The sequence below is a fragment of the Cucumis melo genome, chromosome 1, assembly GCF_025177605.1.
Source record: "Cucumis melo cultivar AY chromosome 1, USDA_Cmelo_AY_1.0, whole genome shotgun sequence".
Classification (NCBI taxonomy): Eukaryota; Viridiplantae; Streptophyta; class Magnoliopsida; order Cucurbitales; family Cucurbitaceae; genus Cucumis; species Cucumis melo.
Window position 1 is genome coordinate 26,125,747 of NC_066857.1, and position 8,743 is coordinate 26,134,489.

At 32.3% G+C, this 8,743-nt stretch overlaps 1 long non-coding RNA gene across 1 annotated transcript; it reads left to right on the top strand.

Moving 5' to 3' along the window:
- The first annotated feature begins 1,791 nt into the window (after positions 1-1,791).
- LOC107991589 (uncharacterized) lies at positions 1,792-4,107 on the top strand. Its single transcript, XR_001763785.2, has 2 exons — positions 1,792-3,399; positions 3,606-4,107. It is a non-coding gene; the product is annotated as an uncharacterized LOC107991589 (long non-coding RNA).
- Positions 4,108-8,743: the final 4,636 nt, after the last annotated feature.

The window sequence follows — 8,743 nt, forward strand, 5'->3', positions numbered from 1 at the left end:
GTAAAAACGACAGGGAACAAAAACAAAAAGAGTCGTGAGGTTGTCGTCTTCCTTATCTAAGGGAATGATTCTTTGATCTATTATTTCTTACAAAATTGAGAGCATTTCCCACATTTGTGAACAAAAATTTAGCAGATGGTAAATGACGAGAGGATGGCTATGGAGTGGTGGTGGGTGATGAATCTTCAAAGAATAGCAATGGTGAGCGATAATGACAAAGGGGGAACCAAATGTATTGTTACTTTTGTAGAAAGCCCCTTCTCCTCCCAATTAATTCAATTTTGAGTTGTTCATGCTAGACTAATTTTAAGTTGAATATCATCATTAATGTTGCTTAGGTTCATTAGTTGCTATTCTATTTTTCAGTATAGTAAAAGATAATTCTCCAATTAAATACATCTCGATTGAAGAGAAAATTCTAGAGATGTACCCTTTCTCTACTTCATAAAGTAGTTCCTTTTCTTTTTTATCAAGAAAGCAAACCAGGTTCTAAATTAAAAAGAAACACAATTCTTTAAAAAACTGATTATCACGAAATTATCTCGATCAAATATGTTGATATTTACTGTTTTATACATATATAATTAAAGTTTTATGGTATAATGGTGAAGTTAAAACATTGTAAACACAAACAAGAGGGAACATGTGGGCTTGGTGGATTAGACGTTGATAAAAGTACACACCCTGGAAGGAGAGAAGAAATTACCATTGGGAGGGAGAGGTGCTGAAGAAGGAAATAATCCAAATTAAATAATTAACCTAAACTAATGTATAATTATTGAAGCGATTGCCACTTTATTGTCACGTTATTTTTTGTTGCTAGTCAATTTACAGTCAAATTCAATCCATAAGACTATTAGAAACCAAAATTAAAACATCATTTTCTAATCTTTATGAATCAAATATACACTAACAGGCAACCTCAAATAATACTAGACTTGCATATTGCTCGTTACCAAAAATAGACCAACTGTGAGGGATATATGTTTTGGGTATTGTTTTTTTTTTCATTTTGAGTTTTAGACAAAAGTAGGGTATAAAAAGTCCAAAATGCCCTTAAATGGTAAGAAAATTTTGTTTACTTCTTCTTCATCACTCAAAAAAAAACAAAAAAGTTTTCTTGACTTTCCCATCTTCTCTCATCTCTCTCTAAGCTCTCTCTAGCCATTTCTTAGAATTCTTAGACACTCTCAAACAAGCTCTCTTGATATTTTCGTACCAGTTTATGCATTTTTCGTTTTTTAAAATATTGTTTATAGATAATCTTCTTAGTCTTTAATTTTCTATTGGTGAAACATTTAAACCTTAAAGGGTGGTTGCATAAATGGTAAAAAAAAACATAATATAATGGCATATATAGCACACAGATAAAATAATTGTATATATAGCACAAAAATAGTTAAAAGAATCCACGACTAATCACCATTTTGGGTGTTTTTTGTCGAATTTCTCAAATTAAAAATCATCACTAATATATGCCATCAACGATAATTTTCTATTTGAGAAATGATTATTTCACACATTTTCTCGATTTTTTTTACGTTGAAAACTATTACTAATAGCTACAATTTGTGAGTATCACTCATAGTTGTTATCGTTTGTTATCACTAATAGCTATTATCAGTAATAAATTGTCACCATTACAAGTTTTTTCCTCAATTTTCTTAAATTGAAAGCTATCATTAGTAATAATTGATACATGTTCTATGTTGTTATCACTAATAGATGCGGTCAATAATAGCTTTTAATTTAAGATATATGTTACGGGTTGATATAATCGATAACGCTGGCTATCACCTTTTATCAATGATAGTTCATGTTTCCATGGCTTAGACCCTCGAACTTGCCAGTACATACCATTCAGTAAGTTAATGTTACTGTAATAGAAGACATGTAAAACTTGGGTTCACGCTTATTACCAATTTCTTGATGCTTTATGATCAAATTCTTGAGCTTTTGTAGATCTGGACGTGTCAATTTTAAAGTGCGTCAAAACGAGTCTGGTTAAGGCTCGAATGAAGGTAGATTTAAGCTTCTATTCAAGCTTGTTGGCTCAAGGTGAGCCGTGGAGTTAACAACCGTGGTTCTGTCATAGAATGGAATGGAAGATGGTTGGATGAGGTTAAGATTGTTCTTGCAGACCTAAGCCCATGATTTGACAAAGGAAGTTGAACTGTTGCCACCTACAACAACATGGTGAGTAGTTATTCCAATGGAGAAACCTTCATTTGGGAAAATGGTGAGTTGGAGAGCCCTGGCAGAAACACGATCACCAGCCATAGATAACGTTGGTACAAGACGATGATAGTTGGCTTCTAGACGAAAGCCGCCACCAGTGAGGTAGAGAAAGTCGAGGTCAGATGACTCAGCAACGGTAAGGGAAACGGTGTCGCCTTTCGAGAAACTGGATGATAGGCTTGTGGGAGAGTTGGGGCCAAATAAGGTTGCCAGCAAGCGGAAGGTAGTGAGTGATCGTGAGTATGAGAGGAAGTGAGTGTTTGAAGTTTGGCAGAACATTAATAATATTAATTGAGTTCTGGTAGAAGTAAAGGTGAGAGGTGGCCGGAGGATATGGAAGGATAATTATATCAAAGAATGTGAAAGGAAGAAGCTTAGATGCATTTGGAGAAGGTAAATGAGCAACTCTACAAATCTCAACTATTTTGACATACTCATCGTCCTTATCCATTGGGAGGAACTCAATTCCTTTTCCCCTAAAAGAAAGTAATTAAGAGAATGATAGGCGTTCGAGAAATCAAATAGACAAGCAATAACAATAGCTATAATAATAAATAGAGGAAGCAATTATTGGAGGATATGCATGTAATTGATATTGAATATATGGGTCGTTTAAGTTGTTTAGGAGTTCTTTTGGTGGATACAAATACCTTTTCTTTTGAGTCATGTATGTTTTATGTCTTTCTGTTTCGTTGGTTTTGTCATTTTTTTTCTCTTATTTTGTGGTATTTTCTTTGTACCTTGACCTAAAGTTGCGAGTTCGCCCTCATCCTTCTTACCAATCCAATTCTATTATTTTTGCTAGTGTATACTGCAACTAACCTAGTTTGCTTTTGTATACATCAGTATTTGTATTTGGTAATTGGTATGGTTTGACCGCATGTATATTTCAATTAGAAGGCTAAGGGGGCTTCACAAAATGTCTCCTATTTGGGCCTAGAATTGTTTGTTGGATCCACCAAACAGATTCTCCAGGCCTTAGTCCAAGATTGATGAGCTGGAAGCAGAAATTTGGCATCAAAGTTAGTTATTTGAAGCCTTATATAAGAATTCATCAGCGTTAACACACGAAAAAAGGGCAAGAGTGAGTGAATAGAAGAGATTTCGTTTTAAGAGCATCTTTTGCTGGGTTTTCGTCTTGTGTGATCATTCCGATATGAGGTGAGAATTTGAGTGAGTTCTTATGTATTCATTCTCTGTAATTTTGAATAAAAATCAGTAAAAGAAAAGTTTCCAACTTTGAAAAGTGGATCTACATCTCACACTGAGATCCAACCACTATAACTTCTTTGTGTTTCTTCTTTTTTTTTACGTTTTATTTGTCTATTTGTTTGATAAAATTTCTGGGTGTTATTACTTGTTTTCAGCATCTTAAATCAACAAATTAGTATTAGAGTTTCATATTTGGGAGTCTGAGTTTGTTGTGCGAAGTACTCATGGCTGCCAAGTTTGAGATGAGAGGTTTGATGGCAAAGAAGATTTTTCCCTTTGGAAGAAGAAGATCAAGGCTCTGCTTGTGCAATTGAAGAAAGCAAAAGCCATTGATGATTCCGTTACTCCCTTCAGCAACATTAACAGCTAAAGGAATCAAAGAGATGAAAGAGATAGCCTTCGGCACGATTATTTTGTATCTTGCAGAAAATGTGTTGAGACATATTCCAGAGGCTAAGACAGCAGAGAAGAGGTATGAGCTGAGTTAGATGTCATATATATCTCACTGAATCTCTTGCTAATAAGCTTTATATTAAGGAAAGATTCTTTTGATTTAAGATGGATGCAAATAAAGAGGTAGAACATAATCTAGATGATTTCAACCGTATATTAATTTATCCAAGTAATAGAGAAGAGAAGATGTCCGATGAAAACAAACCAATATTAGTGCTCAATTTTTTATCTGAGTCGTAAAATGAAATTAAAATGACAATCAGATATGGTAGGGTTAGTCTGACTATGGATATTGTTCTAAATGCTCTGAGTTCTAGAGAACTTATACTCAAGAAGGGCACTTGTTACCGGAGGCAGATCTAATAAAAAGTCGAATAAAAGTTCAAATGGAGGTACATCAAAATCTCAAAGGAAAAGTGAAGAATGCCTCTACTATCATAAAGAAGTGTTTAAGTATTTTGTCAAATATAATTCATTAATCGCCGTTAATAAATTATTATTATCGTAATTTCAACAAGTGTGATAGATTATTTTATTAGTTTTCTGTTAATGACCTAAATTCAATAAACTAATATCTTAAGCTCCATTATAAGTTTTGAATTGTATGTGGAGACAATTAATGTTCTCGAGATACAATTAAAGAGTCAATAATGTAAAGATAAGGATATCCTAGTAACACTATATATAAATATGGCTCATTTTATATTTAATACAAACGTAATGATCCAATGTGTTCATGTAGGCGACACGCTTGTAGTTTGCATATGACTAAACCACGAAATAGTGACCACTAAATATAACTTCGTTGCCTATTTAGGTTTCTATTCCATTAGGATGACCTTAGGCAACATAGTTAACTTGAGTGTATTATGAACTTTTGTTCACGAGAGATTATCCTTTGACTAGTATGAGTGAGAGTAGGTAAATTGTTAACTCAATAAGCCTATCATTTTAAAGACAAGATCGAGTGGGGAACTAGAAATAGAGATGTAAGAATAACCCGAATAACTCGACAACCTGGACTACCTAACCCATATCATATGAGTTGGGTTGGGTTTGGAGATTTTGGTTTTTTGCGAGTTAGGTTAGGTCTTGGGTTAGGGGTTGAAAAATTCAGTTCAACCTAATCCAACTCGACCTATATGATATATATATATATATATATATATATATATATATATATATATATATATATATATATATATATATATATATATATATATATATATATATTATAAGTGAAATTTATATCTTCTTTGCGATTTATTAATCCCGAACCATCTCAATACAATTAAGGTCCCGAGATTAAATAACTAAAGGTAGAAGTCTTTCATCCCCAGGCATCTCTAAGCAATGTATGCTTGAGATCAAATAAAATAAAGGAAAATTTTCTTCATCTTGAGCCATCTCGGTGGCACTAAACCCCAAGATCGATCCAATTAACTAAAGGAAGAATTTTTTCATCCCGGGGCATTGTACATCCAAGATAAAATGAATGAGTCTTATAATTCTTTCATCGTGGTGTAGCTCAGAAAAAAAAAAAAAAAGAATTAACTTGTGAATTAACTGGGTTGTTGAATCAAAATTGAAAATAGAAAACAGTTGAAAGGCAATTAGGTGACAAAAAGAAATTGTAAATTTGAAAAGAAGAAAAAGGAAAAAAGGAAAAAAAAACAGAGAAGAAAATTTGTTGAACAAGACTGGTTGGAAGAAGATAAAGATTAAGATGTAGAAGTGGGCTTTGAGTGTTCTTGGAATTTCAGGTATGGTGTAGTTGAAATGCTAGGTAATTAAGTCGAAAATTTTACTATTTTTTTACGAAAATTTTCATAAATAGAACAAACCAGTAAAATATTTACGGTCCATGTAATAAAGTCCATATAATTAGTCATTTTAAAAATATTCCAGGTTTGTCTTTTTTTTATCGTCTTTCTTCTCTTTTTCTTCTGCGATTTTTTTTTTTGTTTTTTATCGTCTTTCTTCTTTTCTCTTTTTTTTTTCAGACTGTCATTTAGTTGAAGATAGTGTACAAATATAAAAGATCTATATTTTTTCAAAATTCTATTTGGTTGTTCAAGATTGTGTACTAAATATAAAAGACTTGAAAAAAACGTCGTTTAGATTTGAGTAGCCAAATATAAACGATCATGTTCAAAAAATAGCCAAATCTAAACGATCGTGTACAAAAAAATCCTAAAAAATCATTTAGATTTGGTAGCCAAATCTAAAAGATCATGTACCAAATAATATTTAAAAAAATAACGATCGTGTAAACAAATCTAAGCGATCGTGTATCAAAAAATCATGAAAAAAAATCATTTAATCAAATCTAAACGATTATGTAACCAAATTAAATGATCGTGGACAATAATTGAAAAATAAATCGTTTAAATTTGGCTATCTAAATCTAAACGATCGTGTATGAAACAATAGCTAAATCTAAACGATCGCATATGAAACAATAACCAAATCTAAACGATCGTATCAAATATATTACGCGCGTTATTGACAACATGGTTGACGGAGCATTTTTTGCATTTTCCATTGTGGGCCTGTGGGCCTTTTCCATCTCTGGAATGTTCTATACAATGTAAATATTTTGCCGCTTTGTTATATTTTTTAAAACACCCCTCTTTTTAAAAATAGTTTTAGCTTATAGTTCTATTTTTGAAAATTTCTCTTAAAAATTCAAAACTTTAATTTATTTTAAATAAGAAAATAATTAAAAAAATAGGATGAGAAACTTTTCCCCAAGGGGACTCGATCCTCAAACGAGGATTCCCAACCTTGACCTTGACTCCCCAAAATGGGGAATGGTGTGGGGACGAGGATGGGGAATCCTCACGAGGAGGGGGATTGGGAGTGTCCTCCCGTCTCGTCTCGGCCTTATTGCAAATCCTACTTAAATGTTAGTGTTCTCCAATGAACAACCTGCTTATGATCCAACTAATAAATAGAAATTACTCTCATGCCTTAGAAAATGTGTATGACCCTTTGTTTAAGTCCCAAACATACCATTTAAGGGAACACTCATCTATTTACACTAAAGCCACAATGGGTGAATTTTATCTTGTGTAATTATATTTCTAGCTAAGGGTGTAAATGGATTGGGTTGTCAGATTGTATTGTTTTTTTTTTTAATGATAACTTTCAAATTTAAGCAATCGTGTAGATCATGATCCACGATCTCGAGCCTTAGTTGCACGATTTATTAATCCCAATCTTATAATTCTTTCATCGTGGTGTAGCTCAGTGCAACTAAGGCTCGAGATCGTGGATCATGATCTACACGATTGCTTAAATTTGAAAGTTATCATTAAAAAAAAAAAACAATACAATCTGACAACCCAACCCATTTACACCCTTAGCTAGAAATATAATTACACAAGATAAAATTCACCCATTGTGGCTTTAGTGTAAATAGATGAGTGTTCCCTTAAATGGTATGTTTGGGACTTAAACAAAGGGTCATACACATTTTCTAAGGCATGAGAGTAATTTCTATTTATTAGTTGGATCATAAGCAGGTTGTTCATTGGAGAACACTAACATTTAAGTAGGATTTGCAATAAGGCCGAGACGAGACGGGAGGACACTCCCAATCCCCCTCCTCGTGAGGATCCCCCATCCTCGTCCCCACACCATTCCCCATTTTGGGGAGTCAAGGTCAAGGTTGGGAATCCTCGTTTGAGGATCGAGTCCCCTTGGGGAAAAGTTTCTCATCCTATTTTTTTAATTATTTTCTTATTTAAAATAAATTAAAGTTTTGAATTTTTAAGAGAAATTTTCAAAAATAGAACTATAAGCTAAAACTATTTTTAAAAAGAGGAGTGTTTTAAAAAATATAACAAAGCGGCAAAATATTTACATTGTATAGAACATTCCAGAGATGGAAAAGGCCCACAGGCCCACAATGGAAAATGCAAAAAATGCTCCGTCAACCATGTTGTCAATAACGCGCGTAATATATTTGGTACGATCGTTTAGATTTGGTTATTGTTTCATATGCGATCGTTTAGATTTAGCTATTGTTTCATACACGATCGTTTAGATTTAGATAGCCAAATTTAAACGATTTATTTTTCAATTTTTGTCCACGATCATTTAATTTGGTTACATAATCGTTTAGATTTGATTAAATGATTTTTTTTCATGATTTTTTGATACACGATCGCTTAGATTTGTTTACACGATCGTTTATTTTTTTAAATATTATTTGGTACATGATCTTTTAGATTTGGCTACCCAATCTAAATGATTTTTTAGGATTTTTTTGTACACAATCGTTTAGATTTGGCTATTTTTTGAACATGATCGTTTATATTTTGCTACTCAAATCTAATCGACGTTTTTTTCAAGTCTTTTATATTTAGTACACAATCTTGAACAACCAAATAAAATTTTGAAAAAATATAGATCTTTTATATTTGTACACTATCTTCAACTAAATGACAGTCTGAAAAAAAAAAAGAGAAAAGAAGAAAGACGATAAAAAACAAAAAAAAAATCGCAGAAGAAAAAGAGAAGAAAGACGATAAAAAAAAGACAAACCTGGAATATTTTTAAAATGACTAATTATATGGACTTTATTACATGGACCGTAAATATTTTACTGGTTTGTTCTATTTATGAAAATTTTCGTAAAAAAATAGTAAAATTTTCGACTTAATTACCTAGCATTTCAACTACACCATACCTGAAATTCCAAGAACACTCAAAGCCCACTTCTACATCTTAATCTTTATCTTCTTCCAACCAGTCTTGTTCAACAAATTTTCTTCTCTGTTTTTTTTTCCTTTTTTCCTTTTTCTTCTTTTCAAATTTACAATTTCTTTTTGTC